The 16,927-nt window shown below is 40.4% G+C and overlaps 1 pseudogene; it reads right to left on the bottom strand.

The window, feature by feature from the left end:
- Positions 1 to 605: 605 nt before the first annotated feature.
- On the bottom strand, positions 606 to 16,089 carry LOC121432624 (annotated as a pseudogene).
- Positions 16,090 to 16,927: the final 838 nt, after the last annotated feature.

Below are 16,927 nucleotides of genomic sequence, written 5' to 3'. Positions count from 1 at the left end.
ACCAATGAAAGAAGGCAAAGGCGACCTTTGCAGTAGGACTTCCAGTGTGGGGGTGACTGTCTGTTGGGTCTCAGAGAATGTGAAGATTAGTGACTGCTTAAGATATAGACCCTCGAATTTTCTTGCAGAGTTTGAAATTCTATAGTTTGAAAATCCTGCTTTCCAAACTAAAGTCAAGGTGTGCAGTAGGACTCTGAGTCACAGGTTTTCAATATTTCTGATTTTCACTTGAAAACTCTGTAACAGGACATTTTATATACTGTTTTTCAAAAGAACTCTGTAATGGGAAGCAATACATTTTATATGCTTGCTTGTTCTAAGTTAAAGTATTTTCACATTTCATGAAACATTTTAAGCCAAACGTGTTTATTTCATGGAGATAAAGTTTAAGAATCTCATGCTGCACATTTTTTTTTTCACACCAAAGGTCGGCAGGATCAGATTAAGAGTCATCTCGCAGAAAGTGGAGATTCTAGTTGTTTTCCACAAGAGATAGCTTCCACTTCAGTGCCAAGTTGATTTAAAAACCCGGCTTACCATGAGGATGGTCACATGATTCGTTTAAAAGAAAAACAGCACAGGAACAACACAGGTCCGTCTTCCCTCTAGTCTAGTTTTCGGCATAGGCAGGAAGACCCTGCAGCTGCTAAGTGTCCACTAGATGCCACACTTCCTTTGCTGTGTGGAGCCACGGTGCGGCCGGCTTTCAGCAGAAGGGATTGGAAGCGGTCACAGGACCTCAGCAGCGGCCCTTGGCTGGTGCTCTCGCCCCAGCCTGTAACGATGCGCATAATCAGCCACACTGCATAGGGTCCAGGCTTGTGAAGTGGCTGAGATCCTTGGGTGCAAACCCAGGAAGCACACATTGCCGACTTCGAAGATCAAGTCTAAGTTAACGGAACTTACATTTTTTTATAAAAAGTGAACATTTTTCCTTTTGATTGTGGAACCTAAACAGAATTTTGCTTTTAGTTTTCCTGTATTTTATCTTAAAACTCTGTTCTTTTCTTATACTTGTCTTATGTCCTCACTGAAGAAAAAAAAAAGGAAAGCAGGTTTTTTTTTTTTTTAAACGCAATAAGGAGATATAATTAACTTCTATAGAACACACTGATTGAAGCTACTTCTCTTTAAAGACACTGACATTGTTTGGAGAGGTTGTTCTGCTTTTTTGAGACAGTCTCTTGTAGTAGTCAGTCCTTGACCTTGCTAAGGAGCTGTCGATCTTGACCTCGGAATCCTCCATTCTCCGGTCTCCACCTCTGAAGTTCTGGGATTGCAAACCTATACCACCATGACTGGTTTTATGTGGCAATGGGGATAGAACCAAGGTTTTATGCACACCAGACAAGCTCTTTACCAACCTAGATACTTCTTAGACCCAACATTTCATTTTCAGAAAGGACTAAACCTGAAAAAAACTGGTTTTGTTTCTCTGACTCTTTTGCATGTGTGTGTATATACATTTGCGTATGCATTTGTGCCTGTGTGTGGACATACTGTGTACATGCACAGGCCAGAAGTTGATGTGCGGTGACGTACTTGATCACTCCTCACCTGTATAAGTCAGGATCTCTCAATCAGCTAGTCTAGCTAGCCAGATTGCTGGGATGGGGGCATTTCCCTGTCTGAGTCTCCCAGGAGGCCTCCAGTAAGTTAGGATTACAATCAGACCACCATACCCATCAGCATTTAGGAAAGAGCTTGAAACCCAAGCCCTGGTCCTCAGGTTTGCATGACAAGCATTTACCCACAGAGGCCTCTTTCCAAACCATTGTTGCTCTTTTTTGAGACATGCAACCCCAGTGGGCCTCAAACATGCTGCATGGCCATGGTTTTCTCACTTTCTGAGTACTGGGATATAGCCATTCCCTGCCATAACTGGCTTTCTTGGACATTTTTTGAAGGCTGAGTTCAATGATGAAATTAGAATTCAATCAGTAAGGAATAAGGCATTGTCCTTTGTCTTCCCACCTTTTGTTACCAGACAAGGCCAGCAAGATTTAAGTGACAAGTTGTTTGGTGTACCTGAGAATTAGCAATTACATCTTAAAGGAAATGTAAGTCATGGTTAGCATGTGGTAGGATAGGATCAAAAGCCGACATCGTCATGCGATTGGGTGGGACCAGTCGTCTGCTGTCCTTTGGATTATCAGTTACCTAGGCAACTCTTCCCTAGTTATTGCCTATTATTTCGCAATATTGTTTTTTCCTATTTACGAAACATTTTAGGGACCTAATCTATTATCTATCTAAAACCATTTGTCTATTTGAATCTCTCTCTCTCTTTTCTTTTTATCAATCATCTATGCACCCATACATCTATGTGTGTATGTGTGTACAGATGCACATGTATGTATGTATGTATGGGTGAGCATACATATGTATGTACCAAGGACAGAGAACAACTTTGGGCACCAATATTGTTGTTGTCTCACTGGATGGTAACTCAGCAAGTAAACTAAACTAGCTGACCTTGGAGTCAGCCCTTCAGTACTAAGATTACAAGTGCATACCACCATACCTATACTTGGATTTTGAAAATGTAGGTTCTGGGAATCAAATTGAGGTCCTCATGCTTGCAAGACAAGTACTTCACTGACAGAGCCATATTTACAGCTTTTTCATACCTTTATTTTTCTTTAAAATTTTCATTTTGAGATGGGATCTGACTATGTAGTCCTGGCTGGCCTGGAACTCACTATGCATATCAGGGTAGCTTGGAACATCCTCTGTCTTTGCTCCCCAAGCACTGTGATTAAAGGCATGTGCCATGTCCAGCCCAAAGCCCAAGATGTATTTTGTTATTGCACGTGTGTGTGTGCACATGTGTGCATGACTGTGTAGGTGCCTGTGGAGTTAAGAAGAAGGTATCCAATTACCTGATGCTGGACTTACTGGTGACTGTGAGCCATGCAATGTGGGTACTGATATTCAATTTAGGTCCTCTTCAGGAGCAGCAAATGTTTTTAATTTCTGAACCATCTTCTCACTCTTTCCCCCTTGTAAAGATGGAGTCTCATTCTATAGTTCAAATTGGTTTAGAACTTACTGTATAGTATAGGCTAGAATTGAACTCATGGCAATCCTCATTTAGCCACCAACGGGTGGAATCACAAGCATGTGGCCCCATTCTCAGTTCATATGTGCTGAGGAACAAGTTTCAGCTGCCTCTTCTATTTTGATGAAATAGATATTCCTTCTCCAGCATTATTCTTTTTCTTTGACTCTATTTCTCTCTCTGACTGTAACTCCGTAACTCTCTGTGACTGACAAAATAGACTAAAGTTGTTGATTCCTTTTGAATAAAGTACTTCTATATGGGAGGAAAATATTTAAAATATCTTCAATTTAAACTGCTCTAATTGCTCAGCCTAGATAACATGTTTATCTGTAGCAGGAAATTGTCAAAAACTTTGTTATCTCATAGTTTCCTTAATATGCAATAAGGACTACTGTCTGAGAAACTTAGTCAGTGTCTGATAACTTTTTCAAGACTGAAAGATACAAATCAACCAAGGTGTGGCTTGTGAGATGGTCAAAGACCAACTAAGCCGGATTGTGCCTGCTGCCTCCTGCACACTAGCAAGAAGACAGAGTGCATCAGGGGAGTCTAGTATCTTGGTGTGTGCTTTAAGAGTTTATACCAAAAGTTTAAGTGTCTATTTATAAGTGAAGGATCGCCACAGACCTGAACTCAGACACAAAACAGAATTAAAGTTTTTCCTTTATCTAAACATTGTTCTTAAGAAAAGATAACATAACCTACTGTAACTTGTTTCCATTGGACTTGGAAATTATACTTACTCTACTGTCACAGACATTAAAGTCTTATTTTCAAGAACAATTTCTTAGAAAAATTGCCTAGAAATTACCTACAGAAAAACTGTAATAGTCAACATAGTTGATCATCGAGAATGTGCACTGAGCATCAGAAACACAACTTGCGTCATTTCAGCATGGAGGAGAATGACCAATTATGTCTGTTTTTTATAATTTAGACCCAAGAAACAAATATGTGGTGGTCAAGATTAGGAAAGGTTTGTCTATGGATTCTATTGAAAGTGAATTCTGGGTGTTGGGATCCATGTTTTATGTCTTGGTGTGTACTGCTATTCTTTATCAATAAAAAAATCTTTAAAAAATTGCCTTCAATCCCCTTAGAATTCAGAAGTAGCAACAGAATGTTATTTGTGTGTGTGTCTGTCTAAGTGTGTGTTTGTGTGTGCATGCCCATGTGTTCACATGAGTTCTGTGTCCAAGGAGGCCAGAAGAGGGCATCAGATACTTGGAGCTGGAATTACTCAAAGTTATGAGCTGCCTGACATTTACTCTGAGAACTGATCTTGGGTTCTGGGAGAGAACAGTGTGAACTGGTGATCTATTCCTATAGTCCCATAAGTAGGATATTTAAATAAATAACAGACCCAAGTCCCAAGTTGGATGTTAATAGTGTTACTATTTTTGTAATAGTTTTGAGTAAATTATATAAGATTAGAATAATTATGCTTATCATATTCATTGCTACTTTATTAGATGCATTATCCCTTGTTCATATCCCCATGCAAGCCTTGGAGAAGGAAAGAAAAAACTTAGACATTCTTTTTTTTTTTTTTTTTAGGTATCCATGTTTTTATTGGGGAGCTGGCAGTCACACAATCCAAAGTTCAACTACATTTGAGAAAGCTTACTACAAATATTCAATTCCTGAGTATTGAATAGGCAGTACACCTGTAGCTTGTTTATAAGGGCTGAGAGATGGTCAAAGACACATCGTTCGTGGTTCAAGCAGAGTTGATAATCACTCACACAGAAAGAATATAGATAGAAATGGGTGACAGAAAGGCCTGTGTATAAGGTCTAGTACTGATCCCATAGCTTCTGTGTTCATAAATCTCTTAAAATCAGAAAGGGAGATGAGGTGTGAGCTGCATCTTTCCCACCTCATTCTCTCCAGATAGCTCCAGCTGGGTATTTATTCTAGACAGTATCTTGTTCACAGGCGGCAAATGTCTGTGTTCCTTACTCATTCTAAGAGGACCATTCTTAGACATTCTTTTTTATTAATTTTTATTTTATGTCCATTGGTGTGCATATATAGTGCATATATTGTGTGAGATTGTCAGATCCCCTGAACTAGAGTTATAGATGGTTGTGAGCTGTCACGTGGGAGCTGTGAATTGAACCTGGGTCCTCTGGAAGAGCAGCTTGAGCTCTTAGACACTGAGCTGTGTTTGCAGCCCTGAACTTAGACATTCTTAAAGGTGTTTCTATCTTCTTTGATGATAAAAGGGGGTGGATCTTGGTTGCTTAGATGACTTTGTCTTTTGTCTTCCCTATTTACACTGTTCTTGCTTCCCACCAGGTAATAGTGTCAACAAAAATACTACATAGGAATGAATGATGGCCAGACAAGCAGTTCACCCTTTGGTTTAAATCAAACTTACTTTCATCTCCTAGACCACCACTGGACATCAGCTGAGGGTAAGAAGGCAATTTATCTCATTTGCACTCAGGGACAGTGACAAATTTATCCCAAGCAATGTCTTGTTATGAAGGGCAATTTCATCCGTTCTTCAAGAAATGTGTAGATGACTGTGGACACCACGTGACATGCTCATGTTCCTTGTGATCACCTTTACTTTTGTTTTGATTGTGGTTGCTGTTTGTCTCCCTCCTAAGGCAGATAATGCTATGTAGTTCAAACTGGTCTGGAACTCATTCTGTAGCTCAGGTTGGCTTGGAACTGAAGGCAATCCTCCTGCCTTAGCCTCCTTAGGGCTCAAATTATAGACATGAGCTCTCTTGCCTGACTGAAGAAAAACAATTTTTAAATTTTATACTCTAGAAATTTCTCAAGAAAGCAAACCTTTCTAGAGGGCTGAAGAATAAAAAAAAAATCTTTGTATGTATTTCATATGTATTTCATTAATTATAAAGAAATAATCCTTTTTAAAGGAGCCATTTCATAAATCAAAGATCTGGAGCCTTGGTGGCTTTACTAAAGACTCACAACAACTGGAGAAAAATGCGCACATGAGGCCAGGGGTTCAGTCCCCAGTATTACATTATTATTGTTTTTCAGCACACAGAATCCGAGTTTTAAGTGCCTCTAAAATTATTTTATTTATCATTATGCACATGTGAAGATTATGTCAGGGATGGGGGCATGTCAAGAATGCCATGGAGTACATGCCAAGGCACACCTACCTGCAGAGGTGAGAGGACAGCTTTGTGGCGGTATCCTCCCCTTCAGCTTTACATGGATTTTGAGAATCCACATAGGTGGACAGGTTTGCATTTTGGATGGCAAGTGTCTTCATCCAGTGACTGAGCCATCTTGCTGGCCCTTGAATGTATTTTTACACTATGTTTCAACAAAAGCTAACTGAAAAAAATAAACAATACAAAGACCATCATGCCAAACATAATCCCTTGTCCATTTCTACATGAGGTCCAGGCAAACACTAAGTTGGAATAATCACTCCTGGCACAAATTAACCAGCCACATTTTTTACTTTTTAAGGGCACCGTAATCACACACACACAGGGTCTTGGACTGAATATTGATTCTTTCCTCTTCCTCCACATTCATATTTTGAACTCATAACTGTCCAGTGTGATGGTTTCAGAGGGCAAGGCTTTCGGAAAAGGATTAGCTCACGAGGTTGAAGCCCTTTTGAAGGGATTGGAAGCCTTTTAAGACAGTCACAAATCTCTCCCTTTCTGCATCCTCCACCATGCGAGGCTCTGATGAGAATGTGATTTGCTGAGAATGAGATTGTGTCTTCACCACAACCCAGCTGTACACCCCCACCATGACCTGTCAGTTGTTCACTTACAGACACTTCCGTGGTTTGAACCATCCAGTTTATGACATCTATTAGAACAGCTGGAGATAAGACCAAATATAACTTCTGCTCCTAACTGACGTCATTCTCATCATTCCCATTGTGTAGTGCATTGGTCATGTTTTTGCTGCTGTGATAAAGGACCATAACCAATGCAACTTAGAGGAGGTTGGGCTCATGATTCCAGAGGGATAAGAGTCTGTCATGGAGGGAAGACAAGGTGACAAGTGGCAGTCATGGCAGCAGGAACAGGTTCACACCTTTAACTGCAAGTATAAAGCAGAGAGAACAAACTGGAAATGGCAAGATCTTCCCCACCCCAGCAAAACTCTTCACTAATGATGGGCTTCCTCCAGCAAACGTCTCCAGACAACTCCATCAACTGGACACCAAGTATTCAATGTTCGTGACTGTGGAGGGCATTTTGCTTTCAAACCACAGCAGATAGTGTGGGTGGATGAACATAAGAATGTCGATTTCCAGACAGGAAATGTCCGCGAAGTGGATTGCAAAGTAGGTACAAATCTTCTCCATTAGGTGACACACGTTTCCTTCTCTCGGGGAGCATGCCCTTCTGTTAAGTAGAGGGGATTTACTTCTTCGTCACTGAACATGGTCCAGATGACTTGCTTTGAACCATGGGCAGACAGTAAATATGACTGGATATAGACATTTGGCCCATTTGAACTTGCTTCTCTTATTGCTCTTTAGAACATTACATTTACTATGATTTGAATAAACCTGGGCAAGTCTGGTGGGGTTGTCAGATTTGTGGTCCACTTACTGCGTTGCTGAGCAGAAATGCAGCTTTAAATACCATCTGACCACAGGACCATGCAGGGTCAGCAGCTTTTCAGTGAGCATGCCCAGTGGTCTCACTAGAGTTTCTAGGTCCTAAGAACTTCTTTACTCTTGGCAAAACCAAGATGGTGGGTTATGCTAGGCACACGATCGAGTATAATCCAATGTAGAGGATTCACCATGTAACCTCAGCCCAGATTTCTCATGCAAAAATCATGGTTATGTTGTTTGTAAGTAGTGGTGTTTTGAGACAGTTTGTTATGCAGCAGAAGCTATATGATACAGACTCTGAAAGGCTTCGTTCATTTATCTTATTTTTGAGATGAGAGGTAAGATTTTTTTTTTTTTTTTTTGATTTTCGAGACAGGGTTTCTCTGTAGCTTTTTTGGTTCCTGTCCTGGAACTAGCTCTTGTAGACCAGGCTGGCCTCGAACTCACAGAGATCCACCTGCCTCTGCCTCCCGAGTGCTGGGATTAAAGGCGTGCACCACCACCGCCCGGCGAGAGGTAAGATTTTTAAGAGATTAAAAGACCTACCTGTTGGCTTGGAACCTCAAAGTCCCATTTCTCTCTCTCTCTCTCTCTCTCTCTCTCTCTCTCTCTCTCTCTCTCTCTCTACCCCACCCTCTCAGATAATCTCCAATGAAGAAAAGGTGCCAAAAAGGCCAGTTCTGCATTCCGGGCAACGATTGCAACTTCCTCCCCTGTTGCCGCCAGTTGCCCAAGTCCCCACCTAAGTGTTCCAGCTTTTGACCAGACTTGGGCACAAACCCACCTTGTGGAGGACACGACATCACCCCTCACATACAGGATATATAATCTCCCTGGTTTAGTTATGGCATGTGGCTTCTCTGGCCTCCATCTTTGGGACTGGAGAACTTACCCAAGAATTGGTTCCTCAAATAAACCTGTTGTTAATCTTTTTCAACTAGGCTTGAAATGGCTTACTGCATTGGTGGAGAAACCTATTATTGGGGGACATAAAATCTATTATTACCCTAAATCACTCTCTAGTAAGTATTATTTATAGAGAAAAATCAAAGTTAATATGAAGAAATATCAGGAGATACTGTCTGAACGATGTTTGAATTGTAGTATATAAACACACAGTTCATGCATGTTCTGTTGTATAAATATGGGATGGCTGTACAACATAGCACATAAGAGAAAGATGGTATAAGTCAAGAGGATGTGAGTTCAAATCTTATTTGATTGTCTTAGATGTTAAGTAGCCTATGTAGTCAACTAATAACTGTTTTTTATCTGTGTGGTGCACATGTTTACAAATACTTCATAGGTATGGTAAGGAAAGAATTAGAGTATGTATAAAGTATCATGCACAGCTCAGCAATACTAAAGTCTTTGTTATTTTTTATCATTGATATTATAAACATATAGGTTATAGACTTATTAAAAATGTTCAAGTTCATGATGTCTTAATCTAGTTTTGAACAATTCTGGTACTGGCCTTGAAGCAGGGAGACCGGTTTTATTTATTTTATGCCACATCTTTTCTATATATTTATAAATGTAAATAGACATTTATAACTGCAATATCTAGAAACTGTCTTTTGCTAGTAATTCCATTTCAATAATAGTTTGAGAAAGTTTGAGAAAGTTCTCATGTAGCAGAGGCTGTCCTTGAACTCCCCATTGTCCACCCACCAAGTGCTGGAGCTACAGGTGTTGGTACCCAATTTGGAAAGAAGCATTCTTAAAACACAAACCTGTTAAAAATTTCCAGTTAGTTTTGTTTCTAACTATTTTACTTACTACTCTGCATATCATATGAGTCTCAGCTCTCTATCAAGGGAAGTAGTTAAGGTCTTCGACAAGAAAATAATAAAACCAGCTTTCAAACTGTTTCAAAGGCGAAAGGTAGCACAGAAGCCAAAGACACTAAAATATTCAGACTGGTCCTTTTGCCACAATGGAAAGTTAGCCAGTACAGTTAAGAAGCGGAAATCTATTCAGGTAACCGCAAAAAAGAAAAAGCCACCAGCTGTAAGCCCCCAGCTGCAGATGGAAGAAAGAAGCACCGCCGAAGAGGCATCTCCATGTTCTCTGTACTGTAGTTTCTGTGAATGACCATTGTCGTGTCTCTGGTATGGGATCACATTGAGAAGAAAGGACAAGATCATCACCGTGACCACACCGCTAGCCTCAGGAAAGCCATTGTCTGTTTCTCGTTGGAGGCACATTGTTCAACATTTCACCGAGGAAAATATCCCTTGGCATTTCAGGGGCCGAGCCACATCTCTGACGCTCCCTCGACTTACAGTTATCGGCTCATGAATCCCATGGTTATTAAAAGGTGGTACCTCCCTGGACATCTGCTTTGAATGATTAACATGTACAATAATCTGTGCATGGAAGTTACTTAAAGTAAGGAATTATGATGTGCACACTTAGCATGAGTAGATTTCATACTGTGGAATAAAACCCTATTTAGAAAATTTAGACAGAATTTCATCTCTGATCTCTCAGTAACCCCCCTCCACTCCCGACAACAGAGCCCCTGTTGCTTTGACTGGCCTCAGACACCCTATGTAGACAAGGATAACCTTGAACTTCTGACCCTCCTGCCAGCACCTCCTGAGTAGATCTTGTTTTGCAGGTGTATACCACCAAGCTGTTTCTGTATAACTTTGTCTACTAGGCAAGCACTCTGCAAATTAAGCTGTATCTCTAGACTGGGAGCCAAATTAAATGTTACCAGAAGAGAATGTAAACTTTAGAGTGAATCCTAATCTCTTTGGATGTACACCTTGCTCAACCTGGATGTAGTAGGGAGGGCCTTGGCTTCCCACAGGGCAGGATGCCTTGCCCTCTCTTAAGATTGGAGGGGGGGGATGAGAGGGTATGTGGAGGGAGTGGGAAGGAAGTGGGAGGAGGGGAGGAAGTGGGAATTTGGACTGGTATTTTTTTTAAAGTAATAAAATAAATTAATGATAATAAAAAAGAAAATTGTGTTTTTTGAAATCTGGTTAATATATTTTAATTAAAAATATTTTATCTCTTTGTATTTGGGTGTTTTGACTGTATATTTTTCTGTGTACCATATGTGTGCCTGGTCCTCACAGAGGCCAGAAGAGGGTGTCAGACACCTTGGAACTGAAGAATTTGTGAACTGTCATGGAGTGCTGGGGAAAGGAACTCAGGTATTCTGTAGGAACAGCAAGCATTGCTAACCGCTAAGCTATCCCTCGAGCCTATATATACACATACATATATACACATACAGATACAGACGTGCACATACACATATTGAGATAAGGCCTTAATTTGTAGCTCTGACTGATTTGGAGCTTGCTATGATTTCTAGACCGGCCTAAAATTCACTTGGATCTTTTTGATTTATTCTTCCAAGGGCTGGAATTGCAGGCACGAGCCAGCATGATACACCCCCTCCCTCTGTCTCTCTGTCCATCTCTCTGTCTCTGTCTGTCTCTCAGTCTGTCTGTCTCTATGTGTGTATATGTATGTGTGAGAGAGAGAAAGAGAGAGGGAGATCATACCAAGCAGATAAAAATAAACAAAGAAGCTCATGTACTTTTTTTCCCCAAGGAGCCTGTAAAGGAAATTTTCTTTACTAAGATCCTTGTAGAATAAATGACTTACTTGGTGTTCTCAAGTTGCTCAAGAGTAGTGTACAGTGGGAAGCTCTCTGTAGACTTGTGGGACAGGTGTAAGGCACTGTAGTTTCTCGCAAGAGCTTCTTCAGGGAGCCATCACCTGTCCCTGAAGAGAGATCAGAATGTGCTGGCACTGGCAGTTCCAATTCCATTGCCCACCCAGTGTCTTGAGACGTTAGACAGGGAACCTTTTTTTTTCTTTTTTTTTTTTTTTGACAGTGGGTGCAGTTATAGACTTATGTCTCTGACTAACACAGATGAGTTTGCATCCCAGTGACAGTCCATATTCCAGCAAGAAATGCTCAGGTGATGGGGGTTTTCAGTTGTTAGCTGGACTTCTCTAGTTCTCTGAAGCCACAAACTACTTCCTTGGGGGACACAGAGGTAGCAGCCTACCTTCATTTCTTATGGCCTTTTAAAGGAGAGGGACTAATATTTGTAAAAGACAAACAGCTAAAAAAAAAATCCAGAGTCTCATAATATTTAAGAACTTCAGTTCAAGTGGCTAAAGAATAGTATGTTTTCTGTATGAAATAATGACCAAGTGCGAACTTTCTGAAGTCTTAATTTTTTGCAGTCTTGTTAAAACGCACACACACACACACACACACACACACACACACACACACTAGATTTAACTACATGAAAAGTAGTTATAAGTTTAGAGCGATGTCTCTCTTATGAGAGCTGCATTTCAGTAAAGCCTAACAGACAATAAATGTCACTTAGTTACCAAATGCTTATTTGTTACTATGATCAGTTAGAAAATATCCCCAGAGATGCTTGCACACCCTGGAGAAGTGTAATACAACATTAAGCTACTGCCTTTCTTTAAAGGGAATAAAGTAAGAAGATTATTTTGCTAAGCCTCCTCAGAAATATCCTAAAACTCATTTAACTTCAAGTTTACTTTTTAAGATTGATTAAAAAAAAAAAAAACAGGGGAGAAAGAAATCTGGCTCACACTCTGAATTATGCTAAAATAAACTAGTAATTTAAACAGTGTTTCCCCAAAGCCTGATTAGTGGCTGGTTTAACTTTTGCTCCTAAAGTGCATGTATGCATTTCATGTATTGATGACTCTTTTAATCTTGTAAGAACCACATCCAGCAATGAATCACATTTTCGAGTGAATAATTCAGTCCTGACGCCAACCTCAGAGGGGGAATATTGTGGTCATGCTGTCTGAGCAGTGTGGTAGCTATGGCTACCTATATAATTCTTCCCAATGGAAAAAAAAAAGTGACAATGACATTAAATTTAATCAGGTTTCCCTTTTCTGTGGTTCCCACTGGGATGAGCCACTAGTGTCCTGCCTGAAATATTCAAAGGCCTTCCTGAGTAGTTTGCATGTGTTCATGTACTGGGACAATGTCCTGCTATTGCAGAACAATAGATCTGTCACATGGTGCCCTTGTGACTGGGTGTGAGGCTAGCTAGCACTGCTGAGCACAAGGCTGAAGGGCTGGGCTTTAATTCAGGGAACATCTTAAGTCTCAACAAACACCAGTAAGAAAAAGTACACAGATACTGAGTGCGCTGGCGTCAAGAACTGTGGTTGCTAAACAAGGATGTTGCTCAGATTTCCAGCCTTACTTCGTGGAGGCAGGAGACCTGGTACTGAAGCTCTCATGGTTGAAAACCTTTGAAAAACAAACTGAGCAAATATTTAGGAACAGAACTCACATCGGCACCCCTGTACTTTTGCAGAACTCAGTAGAGAGCACTTCCCTTTAAATTATAAACAGACATAATTACCAAAGGATGAAAAATACCAAGAGAATTATGATTGCAGTCATACGTAAGTGTCCACGTTGGATCTATGGCATTCATCTAAAACATACCTCGTTGCTCATTACTTTGGTACTTGGAGAAACAGAACTGCAAATTAATTTCTATCTGCCCCCCTCACCAGGAGCACAAAGCCAATCAACCATTAAAAACAAAAACCAGTTCTATATTTCTAGAAAAGTATTAAGAATTGTACATAACACTTTCTGCTGTGTAAACAGAGTAAGCCCATCTTGGGCTATATTTAATACTAAAACCTGACCGGAAAAGTTTTTAAATAGGGTTAATATACTCGGACATAATATTATATAACTAAGCACAGTTATATTTGTGTTGTACAGTGAGAATGTAGTAAGATACTTATGTATCACTTTCTACAAATATATGTAACAAAGTTTGTAATGGAGGTGGACATGGAATATGTGGTAAATAAAACTTTGTTTCTCTTATTTCTTCTTAATTTATTGCTAAGTGCTAGCTTGCATTGAAATCAGGCTCTTTGTCTCAATCAACAGGCATGTTTAATTTCTATGAACATCAATATCAAAACATAAAAATTATTAGTTTGCTGCATAGTTGAAAGGAAGATAGATTCTTTTACAGCCATATGTTTTAATTCATGAAGCAGATTTTTGAAGATGGGTAATTTGAAATTGTTTCTAATGTCAAGATCATAGTCAAAGAAATAAGTGTCTCATGGATGTATCAGAAAATCTTTTGCTAATGACATATCAGCGACCTCAGAGTCATGGAGGAGTTCAAGGTCAGCCAGTGAGATGCTCACAGTGGTCAGCTAGTTTTGACTGACTGACACTTGGTTTTTAATCTTTGAGAATGTGATTTCATGTTTATCAAACTTTGACATAAGGCATTGTGTACAATATAGAAATGGGGACTCTGTGCTATGGCTTTCCAAAATAAACTTGACACACAATGTATTGGCATCCTCTTTAGGACAGATGAGTGTCAAAGGGCAGGAGGTCAGGAACGAACGGTCTTGCTGAATAGGTTTCAGTCAGAGAAGGCAGGTTCCCCAGGAGAAACACTCTTCCACAGAGCCTCATTTGTGGGCTCTAGGCTTCTCAGTGCAACGCTCTCCACTTCCCTATTGTTTGGTGGCAGGATGCTCGAGGGAATCTGTAACTTATACACTTACACAAGGGTGACAGAAAGTATTATTTAGTGGAGAATAGAGCCCAGAGAGTCTCACCAAACCGAGGAAAGACAGTAGTAGGTGAAGTTTGTCCTTTTTCATGTTTGCTTCTTTCTTTTTATGCTTTGAGACAAAATCTCATTATGAAGCCCTGGCAAGTGTTTTTACCCATGTAGTCATCTTGCTAGTGTTCATTAAGTTAAAGAATAAGTATTTAATTTTCTATAACCTAGAACTCTCCCATTCCCAGTGTTCTCTTTTTAAAAATCTTTTCTTTTGGTTGATAAATTCTTCTTACTTCGGGAGAAGACTTTGGATTTTATGGCATTACCCTGATATCCCTGTTTGTGTATTTATTATTGCTTCTTGAAAACTTTGAACAAAATTTTCTTTACAGAGTTGGGTGCTTTTCTACTTTGTACACAATTGTTCTTCTCCACAGAAAGCTGCTTTTCAACTTCTCATCTGGTGACAGCAGGCACTAACATCCTGACTGTAACAGGATCATGGTAGTGATGCTTTAGTGTTCTAAGTTGAAAGTAGGACCCTGGGGTATGGCTCTTTCCCCTAACATCGGGAGTGTAAGATTTATTTATTAAAAAAAACACAAAATAAATTTTCTGTAGACATAGACAGTGACAGAGGTCAACTATTATATACTGTCAACTGAAATCAGTAACTGATAGATGGGCTAATCTTGCCTTTAGGCATTTTCTTCAACTGAATTCTCTGAAGTTATTGGGGAGGAACTTACTTTGAATTTCCTTGAGCTTCCTGTCACAGTTATAGGGAATGACAGAGCAAAGTTCTGAGAATTCAGACATGTCATCTCTCATTGTGCCCATCCTAGGTTCCTTTTTTATTTTTATTTTTTTAGGTATTTATGTCACTATAGGTTCTGCTATAGTTAACAGAAAGGTCTTCCCACAGCAGCCAGTGAAGCAGCTCTTATAGCCTTTGTTGGATCAATGAATTTTTTTCCTACTATATTCACTATGCTTCCAAGCATAGCCATCATAACCAATTCTGAGAAACTCTTCAGAATTTTCATAACCCTCAAAAATCCTTCAATACCTATTTCTTTGCAATAGACACTTGGGGAATTTTCCGTGCTCTTTGAATAATTTGTACACCAACTTTCTGGTCTTCATTAGCAGGCTTTCATGAGTATAAGGCTGGGCTGAAAAACCAAAACAAAAAAGGACTGGGATACATCAAAGCAGAGAGCAGCCCCTTCTAGAACAATGCCTTCTGCAACAGCTGCTAATGTAGCATCGAGGGCATCTGTAACTCTCCCTTCTCATTCATGTCAATACCACTCGCCCCTTCAGTTTTCAGCCAAGATGTTCCAGTTGTTCACTTGGCTTTTCCTTCTCATGTTCACTAGTTGTGATGTCAATGCTCAGTGATTTCTTCAATACAGTTTTCAGCTTCCTTTCAAAAGCATGGTGCCATCTTTGGTGACAATGACCTCTGGGACTTTCCCTAAGTCTTGAAAGTCTTCAAGATTTAGATTCAGCACTTCTCCAAATACTGCACGACCAGAAACAGTAGACACATCTTTAAGCTGTTGTCCTCAAACCCTGATGCTTGACTTTTGCCACCTGAAGACCAACTTCTGCCATGTTTAAAATCAGTGTACTTAGTGCCTTCCCATCAGTATCTTCAGTGATTATGACCAAGGTCTTCCAGTGAGTACTGGCAATTTCTAGAGAAGGTTCAATGGACAGAACACTAGAAATCTTCTTTCCACTCAGCTGAAAATAGGATCTTGGGATTCATATTTTTGACATTTTAATGTGTTAGTAAATATGTGAAATAGGTCTTCTGTGGTGGTTTGAATAAGAATGACCCCCATAGGTTCATACATTTGATACTTAGTCATCAGGGGGCTGCACTACTTGAGAAGGAATAAGAGGTGTGGCCTTGTTGGGTAGGTGTGGCCTTGCTGGAGGAAGTGTATCACTGGAGGTGGGCTTTAAGGTTTTAGAACCCCAAGCCAGCCCTAATATCTTTTTTATCCTGCTGCTTATGGATCTGGATGTAGAACTCTTTTCTTTTTTATTGAGAAAATGAGAAAAAAAAAACCAAGTTTCCACCTCCTCCCAGCCTCCCATTTCCCTCCCCCTCCTCCCACCCTTCTCCCCCTCCTCCCACTCTTCTCCCCCTCCCCCCACTCCTTTCCCCCTCCCTCTCCAGTCCAAAGAGCAGTCAGGGTTCCCTGCCCTGTGGTAAGTCCTAGGTCCTCCCCCCTCCGTCCATATCTAGGAAGGTGAATATCCAAACTGGCTAGGCTCCCACAAAGCCAGCACATTGCGTAGGATCAAAACCCCTTGCCATTGTCCTTGGCGTCTCATCAGCCCTCATTGTTCGCCATGTTCAGAGAGTCCAGTTTTATCCCATGCTTTTTCAGTCACAGTCCAGCTGGCCTTGGTGAGCTCCCAATAGATCAGCTCCACTGTCTCAGTGGGTGGGTGCACCCCTCGTGGTCCCGACTTCTTTGCTCATGTTCTCCCTCCTTCTGCTCCTCATTAGGACCTTGGGAGCTCAGTCCAGTGCTCCAGTGTGGATCTCTGTCTCTATCTCCATCTATCACCAGATGAAGGTTCTATGATGATATGCAAGGATGTAGAACTCTTAGCTACTTCTTCAGTACAATGTCTGCCTGCATGCCACCCTGCTCCCTTCCATGATGA

This window comes from Microtus oregoni, unplaced genomic scaffold (genome assembly GCF_018167655.1).
Source record: "Microtus oregoni isolate MIOR12 unplaced genomic scaffold, Mior012 000002F_ref0000024, whole genome shotgun sequence".
NCBI classification, from domain to species: domain Eukaryota; kingdom Metazoa; phylum Chordata; class Mammalia; order Rodentia; family Cricetidae; genus Microtus; species Microtus oregoni.
The sequence above is the reverse complement of the archived record's forward strand: the minus strand, read 5'-3'. Positions and strand labels throughout refer to the sequence as shown.